The sequence below is a fragment of the Sapajus apella genome, unplaced genomic scaffold, assembly GCF_009761245.1.
Source record: "Sapajus apella isolate SASKATOON/1434 unplaced genomic scaffold, GSC_monkey_1.0 scaffold78, whole genome shotgun sequence".
NCBI classification, from domain to species: domain Eukaryota; kingdom Metazoa; phylum Chordata; class Mammalia; order Primates; family Cebidae; genus Sapajus; species Sapajus apella.
In genome coordinates, this window is record NW_022437018.1 from 9,203,378 (window position 1) to 9,221,683 (window position 18,306).

Below are 18,306 nucleotides of genomic sequence, written 5' to 3' on the forward strand. Positions count from 1 at the left end.
GGTAAGGTAGCTCATGCCTGTAATCCCAGCACTTTGGGAGGCTGAGGCGGACGGATCACAAAGTCTGGAGTTTGAGACCAGCCTGGTCAATATGGTGAAAACCTGTCTCTATTAAAAACACAAAATTTAGCCAGGCATGGTGGTGAGTGCCTGCAGTCCCAGCTATTCGGGAGGCTGAGGCAGAAGAAGTGCTTTAACCTGTGAGGTGGAGGTTGCAGTGAGCCGAAATTGCGCCACTGCACCCCATCCTGGGTGACAGAGCAAGACTTTGTCTCAAAAAAAAAAAAAGAAATTGCCACAGCCACCCAACATTCAGCAATTACCATCATGATCAATCAATAGCCATCAACACTGAGGTAAGACCCTTCACTAGCAAATAGATCATGATCCACTGAAGGCTCAAAGGATGGATCATTAGCATTTAACAATCAAGTATTTTTAAATTAAAATCTATACAGTGTTTTTAGATATGATGCAATTGCACACTTAATAGACTACAGTATAGTATAAACATAACTTTTATAAGCACAGGGAAACCAAAAACTTTGAGCGACCCTTTATTGCGATATTTGCTTTATTGCAATGGTCTGAAACAAAACACACAATATCTCCAAAATATGCCTGTATATATAAAGAGGGAGACCTATGAATATTACTTGAAATTTATTAATTAATTTGTATTATCTTCAGGAGTGAGACTGTGTTAGGCTATTATTCTTGCACTGCTATAAAGAAATACCTGAGGCTGGGTAATTTATAAAGAAAACAGGTTTAATTGGCTTATCGTTCTCCAGGATATACAGGAAGGATGGTGCTGGTATTTGCTTCTTGTGAGGGCTTCAGGGAGCTTACAGTCGTGGCAGAAGGAAAAAACAGCTGGCTTGTCACATGGTGACAGCATAAGCAAGGTGTAGGTGGAGATGCCATATGCCATGAGATCTTTTAAACAATCAGATCTCATATGAAATCAAAGCAAGAACTCCCTTATCACTAAGGGGAGGACAGTAAGCCATTCATGAGGAACCTGCCCCCATGATCCAAACACCCACTGCCAGGCCACAGCTCCTACACTGGGAATTACATTTCAATATGAAATTTAGAGGGCTTAAACATCCACACCATATCAGAGACCAATTCTTCTCTTTATTATAAAAATGCCAACAAAGCCCAAGAGGGAAAAGCACCAAATAACAGAAAAAAAATTATAGCTAATGGCAATCACTGACAAAGAATCATAAATGAGACTCAGAACATCTTAAAATACTTGTGTAAGTGACAGGAAAGTCAAAACAACCTTCTTCCAGTAAATGTCTCATGAAGCAATTGTGTATAAGCAAACTGCAGTAGCTTGCCTACAATAGCTAACAACATCATTCACTTACGATGGCTGAGGTAAAAGACATCTCTGTCAATCTTGCTGCAGCCACCAAAAAGCACAAAAAATATAACAGTCTTTTCAATGTCAACATTTCTTTCATGATATCTGTAAACATTTATTTACATGTAACAAGTAATCTATTCTTCAATGCATACAGCACCAGATAAGAGTCATATAGCTTGAAGTTTGGTCCCCTCTTTCACGGAATCATTGTGGTTTTCACAACCCACCTAACCTCAGCTGCCTCAATAAATTAGGAAAGTTGACCAATATATCTCTTCTAGCTCACAAGAAAATAAAATAAAGTCTTGTAGAATGGAGAAGTGACTAACTGTGTTACAAAAATCCTCGGAGAGACTCTAGACCAGTAATTGTTTATCACCTTTACATGGCCATGGTAGGGTTCTTGCAATCACTCATTCTTCAGCATAAATTCTAACCCTGAACAAAGAAAGGCAAATAATGACTATACTTTTGATTGTCTTTTTTTTTTTTTTTTTTTTTTGCCAAAGTGGACATAAATCCTAGCTTAACTGTCACATAATCACATCAAGTTTGTAAATGGAAAAATTTGGGCAAAGCTAATAATTTATCCAATATAACATGGTAATTCAATAAAGAAATTAAATGTCACAATTCCCAAATCTTGTTCCAACTAACTAATGGCAAAGCCGAGACACAATTGGGATATACACTATATATCCTACATATTGTAGGCAAACTCAAATAAAAGCCTACAGTGTTTAGTTGTTGGTGTTAGAGTGACAATCGGAAATGTTAATGCTTATCCAACTTCAGTATTCCATAAAGTATACCCGTTTCATGTCAAATGAGTTATACCTACAACACTTTTTACTACCCAGTACTAGAAAAATCTAAAATGAAAAGAATCAAATACAAGATGTTTCTGATATATTATGTTATAAGCAATGACCATGTTCCTAATTTACAAAGTCCATGAAAAAATCCTTTTGGCCGGGCGCAGTGGCTCACACCCATAATCTCAGCACTCTGTGAGGCAGAGGCGAGTAGATCACGAGGTCAAGAGATCGAGACCATCCTGGTCAACATGGTGAAACCCCGTCTCTACTAAAAATACAAAAATTAGCTGGGCATGGTGGCAGGCGCCTGTAGTCCCAGCTACTCGGGGGGCTGAGGCAGGAGAATTGCTTGAACCCAGGAGGCGGAGGTTGCAATGAGCCGAGATCGCGGCCATTGCACTCCAGCCTGGGTAACAAGAGCGAAACTCCGTCTCAAAAAAAAAAAAAAATGCTTTTATGTTGAAATAGCTGTTATTAAAAGTGAGTGCTCTTACAGTGAAAATAGATCAATTGTGACATATCTCTAAGCAATTATTATTGTTCTAGCCATCACTTTGTGAAGATGTGTCTTGTTTTGATTCATTTAGAGAATTGTAATAAATAAGAACTGTTCAGTTGGAATGTAGTGTTTATTCTTTATGCAAATATATAACCAAAAATATTTTCTCACTTCAGCCTAGGAAGTGAGATGCATATTATTTATCTCCAAATAAATGTGTGATTAGATGTTGCTTTCAATTTTTCTTCTTTATCCCAAAATATTTAAATTCCTACTAAAATAATAAATATATTATTCATTAATATATTAACCTTGCTTATAATTTCAGTATCCAATTACACTCATTTCAAGTATAAGAAACAGAAAAGAATGCTTGGAATGTGTGCTATGGCTTTGTACAAATAAAATATAATACCTAACAAGGGTAGGAGGGGGGGAGGAGAGATTTGTAAGCTTGATTATTGCATTTTTAAAAGTCAAATTTCATTTAAACTTATGTTTAAATCATCTTACCAGAATATTCCAAAATAACAGTCAAAGATAAGAAAAATAATGTTAAAATCTTCTCAAATTTATGAAGGAAAAATGAAATTTTAAAAATCTTGTGAAATTTATCTGGTCTTCCCTGAAGCTCTTTGGTATCTCCATAGACGTGGTTTGAATGCAGAAAACTGCCCATGTAGTGTCCACGCTAAGATCACCTTTAACACACTCAGTAATATATCAGGTTCAAAAATGATTTCATAATTGCTTTGCTTAAGACTAACAGGCAAAAATTATCCCTGAATTTGCTGCTCTGCTGTGTTTTTGTAGGACCAAATCCCAGGTTCAGCTCAGCCTCTAAGAGGCATAATCTGCTCCAGGAAAGCCAATTAAGAAGTCTTCCTTTTAACTGTGGCACAACCATTCAGATTCACCTGCTACTGCTGCTTACCCAGAACATCTATTGGAATGAAGTGTGTCAAGTTGTTAAGCAATTTTACATAAGATGTGGTCTAAAATAAGTAACTTTTATGTAGAATGAAATGTTCTAATGAATATTACACTTTGAAAAGGAAGAAAAACATCTAGTGGATATTGTCATGTTTGATATTTCTTTTTTGGTGTGAATGGAAACAATACTGCATTTTTTTCAACTTTTACTACCTATTAAAGATATGGAGTGAATACAGAGGTAGACAGAGTAAACAGGAATGGCAAGACAAAGAAGTGTAAGTCCTCGAGGATTTTACAATCTAGTTATTGAGATAAAACTTACAGGTTTTTATTTTTTCAATTTTTAAGTTTTGCGGGTAAATAGTAGGTGTAAATATTTATGGGATACATGAGGCATTTTGATACAGGCATGGAAAGCATAATAATGCCATCATGGAGAATGGGATATCCATCTCCTCAAGCACTTATCCTTTATGTTACAATCAATCAAATTACACTCTTTCAGCTATTTCAGAATGTACAATTAAATTATTATTGACTATAGTCACTCTGCTGTGCTGTCAAATAGATCTTATTCATTCTTTCTATTTTTTTTTTTTTGTACGCATTAACCATTCCCATCTCCACCCCACCTCCCTGTAACTACCCTTCCCAGCCTCTGGTAACCACTGTTCTACTCAATTGTTTTGATTTTTAGATCCCACAGATAAGTGATAACATGCAATGTTTGTCTTTCTGTGCCTTGCTTATTTCACTTAACATAATGATCTCCAGTTCCATTCATGTGGTTGCAAATGAGAGGATCCCATTCTTTTTTATGGGCGAATAGTACTCCATTGTGCATGTGTACCACATTTTCTTTATCCATTCATCTATTGATGGACACAGGTTGCTTCCAATTTTTGGCTATTGTGAATAGTATCTCAACAAACATACAGGAGTCCAGATATCTCTTCAATATATTGATTTCCTTTCTTTGGGGTATATACCCAGCAGTAGGATTGATCAATCATATGGTAGCTTTATTTTTAATTTTTGAGGAACCTCAAAACTGTTCTCCATAATGGTTGTACTAATTTACAATCCCACCAAAAGTGTACAATGACTCTCTGTTCTCCATTTCTTCATCAGCATTTGTTATTGCCTATCTTTTGGGTATAAGCCATTTTAACTAGGGTGAGATGATATATCATTATAGTCTTGCTTTGAATTTTTCTGATGATCAATGACATTTAGCACCTTTCATCTGCCTTTTTGCCACTTATATGTCCTCTTTTGAAAAACATCTATTCAAATATTGTGCCCATTTTTTATCAGATTATTAGATTTTTTCCTATAGAGTTCTTTGAGCTTCTTATATGTTCTGGATGGTTATTAATTCCCTGTCAGACAAGTAGTTTGCAGATATTTTCTCCCATTCTGTGGTTGTCTCTGCACTTTGCTGATTGTATCTTTAGCTCAGTGAATGATTTGCAACTTGATGTGATCCCATTTGTCTTGTTTTGTTTTGGTTGCCTGTGCTTGTGGTGTTACTCAAGCAATCTTTGCCCACTCCCAAGTCCTGGAGAGCTTCTCCAGTGTTTTCTTGTAGCAGTTTCATTGTTTGAGATCTTAAACTTAAATCTTCAATCCATTTTTATTTGATTTTTGTATATGGCAGAGATAGGAGTCTAGTTTCATTCTTCTGTATATGTATAGCCAGTTTTCCCAGCAGCATTAATTGAAGGGATTGTCTTTTTTTTTTTGCCAATGTACGTTCTTGGCACCTTTGTGGAAAGTGAGTTCACTGTAGGTGTGTGAATTTGATTCTGGGTTCTTTATTTTGTTCCATTGGCCTATGTGTTTGTTTTTATGCCAGTACCATGCTGTATTGGTTACTATAGCTCTGTAGTAAATTTAAAGTTAGGTAATATAATTTCTCCAGTTTTTTTCTTTTTGTGTACGATGGCTTTGGCTGTCTGGGTCTTTTGTGGTTCCATATAGTTTTTTGTCTTTTTTTTTTTTTCTTTTGAGACTGAGTCTTGCTCTATCAACCAGGCTGGAGTGCAGTGGTACAATCTTGGCTCATTGCAACCTCTGCCTCCCAGGCTCAAGCAATTCTCATGCCTCAGCCTCCTGAGTAGCTGAGATTACAGGTGAACCACCACACCCAGCTAAATTTTTGTATTTTTGGTAGAGATTGGGTTTCACCATGTTGGCCAGGCTGGTCTCAAACTCCTGACTTCAAGTGATCTGTGCACCTTGGTGTCCCAAAGTTCTGAGATTACAGGTATGAACCACTGCACCCACCCCATATAAATTTTAGGAGAGTTTTTTCCTATTTCTGTGAAGAATGTCACTGGTGTTTTGATAGAGATTGCACTGAATCTATAGATTACTTTAGGTTGTATGAACATTTTAACAATACTGATTTTTCCAATCTATGAACATGGAATACCTTTCCATTTTTTGGTGTCCTCTTCAATTTCTTTCATTAGTATTTTATAGTTTTCATTATAAAGATCTTTCACTTCTTTGGTTAATTTCTAGGTATTTAATTTTATTTGTGGCTACTGTAAATGGGATTACATTTTGTTTTTCAGATTGTTCACTGCTGGCATATAGAAATGCTGCTGATTTTTGTATGTTGATTTTGTATCCTGCAAGTTTACTGAATTTGTTTATCAGTTCTACTAGTTTTTTGTAGAATATTTAGGTTTTTCCAAATATAAGATTATATAATAAGCAGACAAGGATGATTTCACTTCTGCCTTTCCAATTGGATGTCCTTTATTTTTCCTCTTGTCTGATTCTCTAGCTAGGACTTCCAGTATTATGTTGAATAACAGTGGTGAAAGTGGGCATCCTTGTTATGTTCCAGATCTTAGTGGAGAGGCTTTCAGTTTTCTCTCCATGCCATATGACAGCTCCCCAGCAAGTATTATACTAGCTATATTATGTGTCTTTCTGTGTACTTACTATTATCAGTGAGTTTTGTACCTTCAGGTGATTATTTATTACTCATGCATATACTTTTCTTTCTGATGAAGTACTCTCTTTTCCATTTCTTGCAGGACAGATCTGCTGTTGGTGAAATCCCTCAGCTTTTGTGTGCCTGGGAATGTATAGTATAATACCAGCTGGGAATCTGTCATATATAGCTTTTATTATGTTGAGGTACGTTCCTTCTATATCCAGTTTTTTGAGGGTTTTTAACATGAAAGGATATTGAATTTTATGAAATGCTTTTTCAGCATCAATTTCAATTAAAATGATCATATGATTTTTGTCCTTCATTACATTGATAGTTTCATGTATGTAGAACGATCCTTGCATTCCAGTGATAAATCTCACTTGTTCATGATGAATCATCTTTTTAATTAGTTGTTGAATTTGGTTTGCTACTATTTTGTTGAGGATTTTTGCATCAATATTCATCAGCGATATTGGCCTATAGTTTTCTTTCTCTCTCTCTCTCTCTTTCTCTCTCTCTTTGTGATGTGTCCTTTTATAGTTTTTGGTATCAGGGTAATACGGGCCTCAAAGAGTGAGCTTGGAATTGTTTCCTCCTCCTCTATTTTTTGAAATATGTTTAGTAGAACTGGTATTAGTTCTTCTGTAAATGTTTGCTAGGATTCAGCAGTGAAGCCATTGGTTCCCGTGCTATTTTTTACTAGGAGACTTTTTATTATAGCTTCAATCTTGTTATTTGATATTGGTCTCTTCATGTTTTTTTATTTCTTCATTGTTCAATCTTCATAGGTTGTATGTGTCTAGGAATTTTTCCATTTCTTCTAGATTGTTCCACTTTATTAGCATATAGCTGCTCATAGGAGCCGCTAATGACCCTTTGAATTTCTGTGGTGTAATGTCCCCTTTTTCACATGTGATTTTATTTATTTGGATCTTCTCTCCTTTTTCTTAGTCTGGCTAAAGGGTTTTCAATTTTGTTTAACTTTTTAAAACATGAACTTTTTGTTTCATTGATCTTTTGTATTGTTTTCATTTCAATTTCATTTATTTCTGCTCTAATCTTTATTATATATTTTCTTCTACTAATGAAGGTTTTTTTCCACTTTTCCAGTTCTTTAAGGTTCCTCATTTGGTTATTTATTTGAATGGTTTTTTTCTTTTTCGATATAGACATTTATAGATAAAAACTTCTCTCCTGTACTGATTTGACTGTCTTCCACAGGTTTTGGTATGTTTTGTTTCCACTATCATTTGTTTCAAAACATTTCTAAATTTCCTTCGTAATTTCTTCATTGACCTAGTGGTCATTCTAAAGCATGTTGTTTAATTTCCATGTATTTGTATAGTTTCCAAAATACCTCTTGTTATTGGTTTGTAGTTTTATTCCTTTGTGGTCAGAGAAAATGCTTGATATTATTTCAATTTTTTGACTGTTTTAAGATGTGTTTTATAACCTAACACATGGTGTATCCTTGAGAGTAATCCATGTCTGAAGAAAAGAATGTGTATTCTGCACCATTGGATGAAATGGCCAGTAAATATCTACTATATCCATTTGGTTCAGAGTGCACTAAATCTAATGTTTCTTTGTTGATTTTCCATCTGGTAGATCTGTTCAATGCTGAAAGTGGGGTGTTGAAGTCTCCAGCTATTGTATTGGGGTCTATCTCTCTCTTTAGCTCTAATAATATTTGCTTTACATATCTGAGTGATTCAGTGTTGGGTGCATATATATTTTAAATTGTTATTTCCTCTTGCTGGATTGATGCCTTTAACAATATATAGTGACTTTCTTGGTCTCTTCTTATTGTTTTTGTCTTGCAATCTATTCTGTCTGATATAGATGTATATACTCCTGTTCTTTTTAGTTTCCATTTACATGGAATATCTTTTCCCAACTTTTTATTTTCAGTCTATCTGTGTCTTTATAGGTGAAGTGTGCTTCAATGGGTCCTATTGTTTATCCATTCAGCCACTCAATGTCATTTTATTGGAGAATTTAGTCCATTTACATTCAATGTTATTATTGGTAAAAAAAATAAATAAAGGATTTACTCCTGCCATTTTGTTGTTTGTTTTCTGGTTGTTTTGTGTCATTCTCTTCCTTCTTTCCTCCCTTCATGTCTTCCTTTTAAGGAAGGTATTTTCTCTGGTAATGTTCAGTTCCCTGCTATTTTCTATGTATCCATTTTATGTTTTTTAGTTTGAGATGTCCATGAGGCTTGCAAATACTGCCTTATAACCTATTATTTTAACCTGATAACTACTTAAGCTGTTTGTAGAAAGAAACAAACAAACAAAAAGAAAACTAATAAAATATCTATACTTTAACTTTGTTCCATCGCTTTTAACCTTTTATTTCTATTTATACCTTATTGTACTATGTCTTTAAAAGTTTTATGGTTATTATTTTTTATTGGCTCATCATTTAGTCTTTCCACTTAAGAGTAGTTTACTCACCACAATTACAGCATTATAATATCATGTGTCTTTTGGTGTACTTACTGTTATCAATGAGTTTTGTATCTTCAGGTGATTACTTACTGCTCATTAATGTACTTTTCTTTCTGATTAAAGTGCTCTCTTTTCCATTTCTTGCAGGACAGGTCTGCTATTGGTGAAATCCCTTGGCTTTTGTTTGTCTGGGGATGTTTTATTTCTCTTTCATGTTTGAAGGATGTTTTCACCAGAAATACTATTGTAGGATAAAAGGTTATCTTCTCCTTAAGCTCTTTAAAAGAACAAATTGAATAAATGAATAAATGATCTTATTAGAAGAGATGAGGCTTAGACCTTAAAGGGCACACTGTACATGGAGAAGTAGAAAATATGAAGAGAGAAACTTTTAGTTAAAGTGAGTTTCTGCAGGCCTTCCTAATCTCGTGGTAATAGATGAGAGTTCATTAGTAGCCCAAATTTCTTCCCTCAACTATCTAATGTCTGGTGTCCTTCCTGAAGAATTTCTGTGAAGCCTTAAAGAGTGTCAAGATCATTCCCTCATGGACTTACATTTAGAAACCCCTTTCCCACTGATATCAATGCCACATCACTGTCCCTCCTGCTGGTACCCTCAGGTTGAGATAGCAGATGTAGTACTCAAAAGAGCTGCTTGCCTCCAATAACCATAAAGGCATTGTATTTCCTAGAGTCTTCCCTGAGTCAAAATCACTCTTATGAGTTAAAAGTAGTAGGATTTTTTTTATTTTTGGAGGAAGTTATTTTATCTAGTTCTTGATGTACTTATAATAAGTAATCCTAGTTTTTTTTTTTTTTTTTTTTTTTTTTTTTTTGAGACAGGGTGTCACTCAATCTCCCAGGCTGGAGATCTTTGCTCACTGCAACCTCTGTTTCCCCAGCTTAAGTGATTCTATAGCCTCAGCCTCCCGAGTAGCTGGGATGATAGGCGTGAGCCACCAACACCCAGCTAACTTAGGTTTTGTTTTCTTTTGTTTTTTGTAGAGATAGGGTTTCACTATGTTGCCCAGGCTGGTCTGAAACTCCTGAGCTCAAAGCCATCCACCCACCTCAGCCTCCCAAAGTACTGGGATTATAGGCATGAGACACTGTGCCCAGCCAGTAATCCCAGAATTTTTACAAAAGCTCCTATGATTGCATAATAAAACAGTATTCTCTTGCCATTATTTAAAGTCATTTTTTTCACTTGCTGGTAAAAAACATTGCACAATAATTGACACATATTTGTTGAACACCCACTCTGCACCATGTACTACTATGTTAAGTGCGGGATATATGCTGATGAATGAAACAGACTGTATCCTTGTAGAATTTGAGTCTGCTGAACTCAGAAGTAAATTCTGTGAAAGTTAGGACAGATAGTCAAGTTGAGTACTCTTAGTTTTAATATTTAACATGTTGTCTTATCAATTTTTTAATAAATGTTAGTGTACAAAGGTAATCTAGGTTTTGAGGTATATCCAGAAGAATCTGGTTTTTTTAGTCAGAAGACTCCACATAGACTATTGATAGAAAAGAATTTATACGATGCCTCAGCTAGAAAATAATATTTAGCGTTTTCCTGAAGAAAAACCCACAAAAACAAAATACAATGGAAGAGAAGCCTCTTCCACATTCTATGGCTTTTGTTTTTTCAAACACCAACACTACACTCATGAAAACAACTTTAGCACTACCTGTACTCTGCTTCACCAAACCACAAATGTCAATGTAAAAAACAAGCAGCGTGCCAAAGGTCAACTGATCTTCAACAAGAGTTCCAAAAATACGCAATGGGGAAAGGATAGTCTCTTCAACAAATGGTGTGAAAACTCATATCCACACGCAAAAGAATGAAATTGAACCCTTACACCATACACAAAATTTAACTCAAAGTAGATTAAAGACAAATATAAGACCTGAAGCTATAAAACTCCTAGAAGAAAACATAGGGGAAAATCTTCATGGCCTTGGTCTTGGCAATGATTTCATGAATATCTCACCAAAAGCACAAGCAACAAAAGCAAAAATAAACAAGTGAGCCCACATCAAAGGGGAAAGCTTCTGCACACCAAAGGAAACAATCGACAGAGTGAAAAGGCAACCTACAGGATAGGAGAAAATGTTTACAAACCATATATATTAGTCCATTCTGCATTGCCACAAAGGAATACCTGACACTGGATAATTTATAAAGAAAATAGACTTATTTTGGCTCATAGTTCTACAGGCTGTACAAAAAGCGTGTCACCAGCATCTGCTTTCAGTGAAGGCCTCAAGAAGCTTCCAAGCATGGTGGAAGGGAAAAGAGGAGCCTGCGTTTCACGTGATGAGAGAGAGAGGAAGAGACAGAGGGAGGAGGTGCCAGACACTTTTAAACAACCAGATCTCACATAAATTTGCAGAATGAGAACTTACTTGTTACTGCAAGGACAGCACCAAGATGTTCATGAGTGATCTATCCCCATGACCCAAACACCTCCCACTAGGCCCGCCTCCAACATTTGAGGTCATATTTCAATGTGAGATTTAGAGGGGACAAAACATCCAAACCGTATCACCATATACCTGATAAGGGGGTAATTTCTAAAATATATGAGAAATTCCCGCAACTCAACAGCAAAAAGACTAATATCACAATTTTTTAATGGGGCAAAACTTGAACAGACTATATGACAGACTATGTCACAGTATTTATGTGAAAATATACTCAACATCACTAATCATCAAGGAAATACAAATCACAATGAGCTATCATCTCACTCCTGTTAGAATGGCTATTATCAAACAGATGAAAGATAAGTGTCGTCAAGGATATGGAGAAACTGGAACCCTTGCACACTGTCAGTGGAAATGCAAAATGGTAGCGCTGCTATGGAAAACAACATGGAGGTTCTTTTAAAAACAAAAAATAGGGTTGGAAGCGGTGGCTCACACCTGTAATCCCAACACTTTGGGAGGCCAAGGCAGATGAATAATGAAGTCAGGAGATCAAGACCATCCTGGCTAACACAGTGAAAGCCCATCTCCACTAAAAATACAAAAAAGCCGGCATGGTGGCACATGCCTGTAGTCCCAGCTACTTGGGAGGCTGAGGTCAGAGAATCACTTGAACCTGGGAGATGGAGGTTGCAGTGACCCGAGATTGTGCCACTGCACTCCAGCCTGGGCAACGGAGACTATGTCTCAAAAAAAATAATAATTAAAAATAGAATTACCATATGATTCATCAATCCTACTATTGGTATTTATCTAAAAGAATGGAGATCAATTAGCAATTAGCACTCCCAGTTTCACTGCAGCACTATCTACAATAGCTACAATGCGGAAACAATCTAAATGTCCATCAACAAATGAATGAATAAAGAAAATATTCTTCCACCTTTAAAAAGAAGGAAATTCTGCATATATGACAATAGAGATGAACCTTGTCGAAACTGTGCTAGGTGAAAAAAGCCAGTCACCAAAGGACAAATACTGCATGATTCTACCTCTATGAAGTATTGAAAACAGTTAAATTCATAGACTTAAAGAATGGAATGGTGAGGAAAAAGGAAAGTCGATAATCAAGGGGAATAAAGTTTCAATTAATCAACATAAATAAGTTCTAGAGATCTGCTGGACAACATTATACCTATAGTTATCAGTACTATATTGCACACTTAAAAGTTCAAGATAGTAGATCTCATGCTAAATGTTTTACAACAATAAAATAACATAAAAAAAAAATGACAAAGAAGCACGCTGTAAAGGCCATTCCAGGTTATCTCCCAGTAGGCTTTACTACTTGCTTTCCTCTAGCCTCAGCCTAGAGCTCTCAGCAAAGCAACTCCTTACAACCTACACAGTTGTTCACTACCCATGGCCAGACATGGATTAATCACACTTAAATAGGAACCCCTACACAGGAGGATTAAGGTAAGGTATCAGGGTACTCAGGATATCAGCTTAATTATGTCATTAGATTTGTGATGATGAACAGTAGCAGACAAGGCTAGTCATATAAGATGACTGTTGCAGACGGAAATTTAATTACCAATTTTTAGCACGTATTGAGCCCTGACCATGTGTGCAAAATGTTTTACGTAGGTCTTATCATGACCTATTTGAAAATGACAAACTGAGGTTTAGCTGTATTCATCTGTCAAGGTCACTCAGCTAGTGTGTGGCAGAGCTGAAAATAACACCATGCCTACTGGATGTCAAAGTCTCTGCCCTTAACTACTGGACCAAACCATGGTTGTGAGGGAATCACTAAAGGATCATGAACAAATGATGGCATGAAGAAAGCGCCACTATAGAAAAACAGGATTGCTGAGGATAATGTACAGGAAAGAAAGATAGTTGGAGGACGGGAGACTTGTTGCTTTCATTTAATGTTAATTAATAAAAGTTCAGCCCTAATCCACAGTAATACGTATACTTACTCACTGTGTTTCTTTGATAAATAAACTAAAGCAGTAGCTTGGAATACCAGCACTGAAGTTAAGGTTTTAAGATTATAGCCATTACAGCTGTAAACATCTGTGTGAATGATGACCAAATGGTTAGTAATATATGTATGTGTATATATATATATTTTTAATGTAATAAAAAATCCACCACCAACAAAGAAAATTACCCAAAGATGACTGAGAAACATCTTTATACCACTATCTACCTAACAGAATAACTAAATCAAACAAACAATACCAAATGCTGGTGAGGATGTAAAGCAACTGGAACTCTCATAGGTTGCTGATGAGAATGGAAAATGGTATAGCCCTGTGAAAAACAGTTTACCAGTTTCTTATAAAGTCAAACATATACTTAGCATACTACCCAGCAATCCCACTTCTAGGTATATACTCAAGTGAAAACCTCTATTCATTAAAAAAAAAAAAACTGTATGTAAATATATATATATATATATATAATCACTTTATTCGTAATTACCAAAAACTGTAAATAACCTACATTCCCCTCAAATAGACAGGTGTTTTTAAAAATGGTGATACATCCATACTATGAAATACTACTCAGCAGTAAAGACGAACAAGCTATTGATACATACAAGAAAGAGATGAATCTCAAATGCTTTATGCTGAGTGAAAGAAGTCAGACTCAAAAGGCTAGATATTGTATGATTAGGCAACACAGATCAGTAGGTGTTAGGTCTTAAAGGTATGGGAAAGATTTGACTTCAAAGGGAGAAGTTAACAGCATATTCGAGGAGGTATATTGAAATTGTTCTTTATATTAATTGTGGTGATGATTACGTAACTCTACCTATTTTCCAAAACTCATAGAAATACACACCAAAAAGTCAATTTTACTGTATATGAATTAAAACTACACCTTTAAATAAAGAATCTCTTCTACAACCCAGCATACAGCGAAAGTTCCACATTGTCTAAATGTTATAAACCACTGAAACATCATTTCACAAAGCACCATCTTCAAATAAGATAATGTAATTGAGTATGTAAACCAAAAACCAAGCTATAATTTTTCAAAGATTATGTACAAGGCATAAAAACATGCTTATTAAAACCATAAGTAGTTGGCCAGAATCTTGTTTACCACCTCTGAATAGCTATAACATGTTTATAGATTTTTATACCTTTCATGAATAAAATGGAATAAATAAATGCAAAGGTTTTTTTCTGAGAGAAGCTGTCAAACTCCTTCCTGGCCAAAAGGGCATTTGTGACTTCCTGTTATGTTAAATTTGGTACTAAAGCCTGGATGAACGACCTCAAATGGGCTATTTACTATGATAAATACGTTTCCTAACAAGAGGAAGAGTGGTGGCCTGGGAAGATTACTGCTGGGGTTTTAATGCACTCTCTGAAACACTCTGACACACTCTGTTAGAGAGAATCATTTAATAGCAAGCAGAAGTCAGGCTTAACATTCCATTTCCTGAAAATGAGCATCAAAAAACAAATGCAATTTAATTCACTAAACATGTATTAAGCATTTAATAAATGCCAAACACTGTGCTAGGCGCTAGGTAAACAAGTTGAAAATAACACAATATTTTCCTTTAAAGATTGTATAGATTAGCAGGGGATAGAGACATATAATAAACAAATATACTTCCATACAATAATCTAAGTGTGATGATAGAAGTGTGATCAGGTTCAGGGACAGCCAGAGGAAAAAGTGATTGTCTGAGTTCTAACAAAAAGCATATAAGCCAGATCTTAGGACCTCCTAAATCTGCCTTCAGATGATTAAAATGCTAACAGGGACAAATAGAAGGCTGCTTGGTTTGAAGAGGCCATTTCTTTTATATTTACCACCACCATCTTCCATGACAGTTTTGAGAACACTGAGCAAGGCATACCTGTGCTGATGTATTTATTCCTTGACTTGAAATGATCCTCCAGGTGATGAAATTCCCACAGGAAAAAGGAATAATAATTTAAAATTTCCCTTTCCAGAAAGTGGAAAAGTTCCAAGCAGTATCTTCCTTACTGAAACCTAAGATCCCTTTATGCAAAAAGAAAAATAAGGTCTCATGCCTCACGCTAAGTCACTGTGACTAACTACACTACCCAAAATTAAGATAATAAGGTATGAATGTTCCATTTTTCCTGTATGTTAGCAGTGATCATAGCTAACACATAATTCCAATTCACTGTTACTATGAAATGTAACTACTGTCCAGTACTCTCAAAATGGATTAAACAAGTAAAAGTAAGCATTCTGAAATAATAAAACTCCTAGTACCTCCTGTGTCTTTAAGCCCTTCCCTGAAACTTCTATCCCTAACAGAGAAGAAACCAGTAGCACTTTCTTTCCTCTCTCCTAACTATCCTTTCCATTCTATCCTTCACAGAAAGTACCTTTTTTCCTTCAATCTTTTTATTCTACCCATCACTGATATTAATTCCAGGTAGGTACACAATGGCCCAACTAGCAGAAAATAAATCATTAGAAAATGTTAAAAGCAAAACAGTGGGAAGGAAAACGTGTGTCACATCTTTGAGGGGTAGCACTATGTTTTCAAAACGGGAAGGGTTTTATAGCTAGAAGATCTGGGTTCAGATCCTGCTTCTGCCACTTACTAGCTCTGTCGCTTTAGACAACATATTCACCAGTCTGAATGTCAGTGTTCATATCTGCAAAATGTAGATGATAGAAACTGCGACTTTGCATGATTATTTTTGAGATTAGGTGCCATACAGGACTGATTCTCAATCCTGCTACATGCTAAAACTCAGGGGCACCACTCCGAGATTCTGTTTTCATTGGTCTCCTGTGGGGCATGGACTACAAAAAGAGAGAAGCAGCAGTACAGCCCCAGGGTACTCAACTGTACAGCTGGGCAACAACCATTGCGTTCTAGTAACTGCAAGAATGCCCTAAACTTTAATTCAGTGCAGCATTTTGCAATTATTATTGTGTTTAAAAAGTACCATTGAACTCACCCTGTTATGCAAGTTAAACAGTCTTAAAGATTGCTAGTAATTCAATAGTTAAATTTGGTATTTAGTTAGAATGCCTCCCTTGACAAGCAAATCATCATTTTCAACAACTGATAATTGTTATAAAAAGTGGATAAAACAAGATATATACATTAAATGGTTAAAATCAATTATTAAGTGCCAAAAATGAAAGGAGTGTGATGATGGGATAAGCTTTACGCTGCTTGAGGTCAGGTACTATGATTTTTAAAAAATCGTGGTATCTGACCTCAAGGTAGTTCCAACATCAAGGTAGTTCCAGCATCAAGAACAGTGCATAGAACTCAATAAATATTTCTTAAGTAAGTAGATGAGTGTGTGAGTGAATGAATGAATGTGATAACTTCCACAGGAATTTACCAAGAGAGTCATCACTAAAGACTGGAAAGTAGAGGAAGGTACTTTTATTGGAAAAATAAGTCTCAGCCACTGCCCACCAATGAGGCCTCATCAACAATGAGGGATGTTCACCATCCCTACAATGAAGAGAGCTGAACTTCAGGTTTGAATGGTAAATTGCAATTCTTGCACTTTCCGTTAAACCTTTCAAACAGTAGCTCACTCTGCCACCATTCTTGGTCCCAATTCCAACTCTCCTCCAAACTTCTAACATTAACAACTGGCACAAGGCTAGCTTTCTAAAACAAACATTTCTCATTACTAGGAACATTACAAAAGTCTTGCTTTATGAGCATTGCATACCTGCTTTAAGAGCTAGTCAATGCACAGTATAAAACAAAGAAGAGAAAGGACATGATCTACCCAGCTGGGTTGGCCAAGAGGTCTGGGAGATAAATTGACCAATTGCCTATATAGCATTTTACATTCTCCAAAATAACCCTACAACATTGCTGCAGATCTCAGATTAAGAAAAATGTATTGCTGAGTTTATTATTTTTAACATCATTTTTCTGAGCACCTAGCAACTAAAGTGATAAGTACCTTCAACTTGCAAGGATAAATGCTACAAATATCTAGGCTGAATTATCCATTTGTATGTATGTTTGTAACTTGAATTATTCATTTACATTTTTTATTTTTTAAAGAGGAGAATAAACAAAACTAGAAAGAGAGGAGACACTAAAAAATCTCATTGCTATAGATGTAAAGATTTTTAAGGTGGTAGGAAGCCAAAAGGCCCCTTCAGCAATAAACAATAGATTTATTCTACAATCTAATTAATATTCACCAACTATGTTACTTATGAAACAAACAATACATCTAGGGAATGCAATTGCATACAAGCAAAAGTATGCATATTAATCAGGAAAAATCTTACAAAATCAGGCTTGGAAAAGTATGTGCAGCAAAAAAGTTATGGTTTTTCTTTAAAACTGTATTTGAATATTGACAACAATGGGTAGGTCCCATTTAATTGCTGGTTTTATAATAAAGCAAATATTTTCAATTTGGGTGATAATACGAGCTTTCCCTGAAACCTTTGCTAATAACTACCTAGGGTATCTATTTCTTCTTTGAAAAGGAATGAAGGGCTGCCTACACCTGTGTATGAGTGATAATGTAAGACCATGAAAATTCTAGACCCATAAACCTACCATGAAAAAAAAAATTTAATCCCTGCCAAATTCACACCTTGCTATTGTCCAAATGATATCTTAAGACTAATATTCATAGGCCGGGCGCGGTGGCTCAAGCCTGTAATCCCAGCACTTTGGGAGGCCGAGGCGGGTGGATCACAAGGTCAAGAGATCGAGACCATCCTGGTCAACATGGTGAAACCCCGTCTCTACTAAAAATACAAAAAATTAGCTGGGATTACAGGCATGCGCCACCATGCCCAGCTAATTTTTT

The 18,306-nt window shown here is 35.8% G+C and overlaps 1 protein-coding gene and 1 long non-coding RNA gene across 5 annotated transcripts in view; both read right to left on the reverse strand.

Moving 5' to 3' along the window:
• CTNNA3 (catenin alpha 3) overlaps positions 1 to 18,306 on the reverse strand; it is a 1,791,515-nt gene that overhangs the window by 1,431,683 nt on the left and 341,526 nt on the right. The window lies entirely within an intron of this gene.
• The window catches only part of LOC116533040, a 26,749-nt gene continuing 8,724 nt past the window's right edge, over positions 282 to 18,306 (reverse strand). Inside the window, exon 3 of the long non-coding RNA XR_004261053.1 lies at positions 282 to 543. This is a non-coding gene — a long non-coding RNA (uncharacterized LOC116533040). The remainder of the gene's footprint in view (positions 544 to 18,306) is intronic.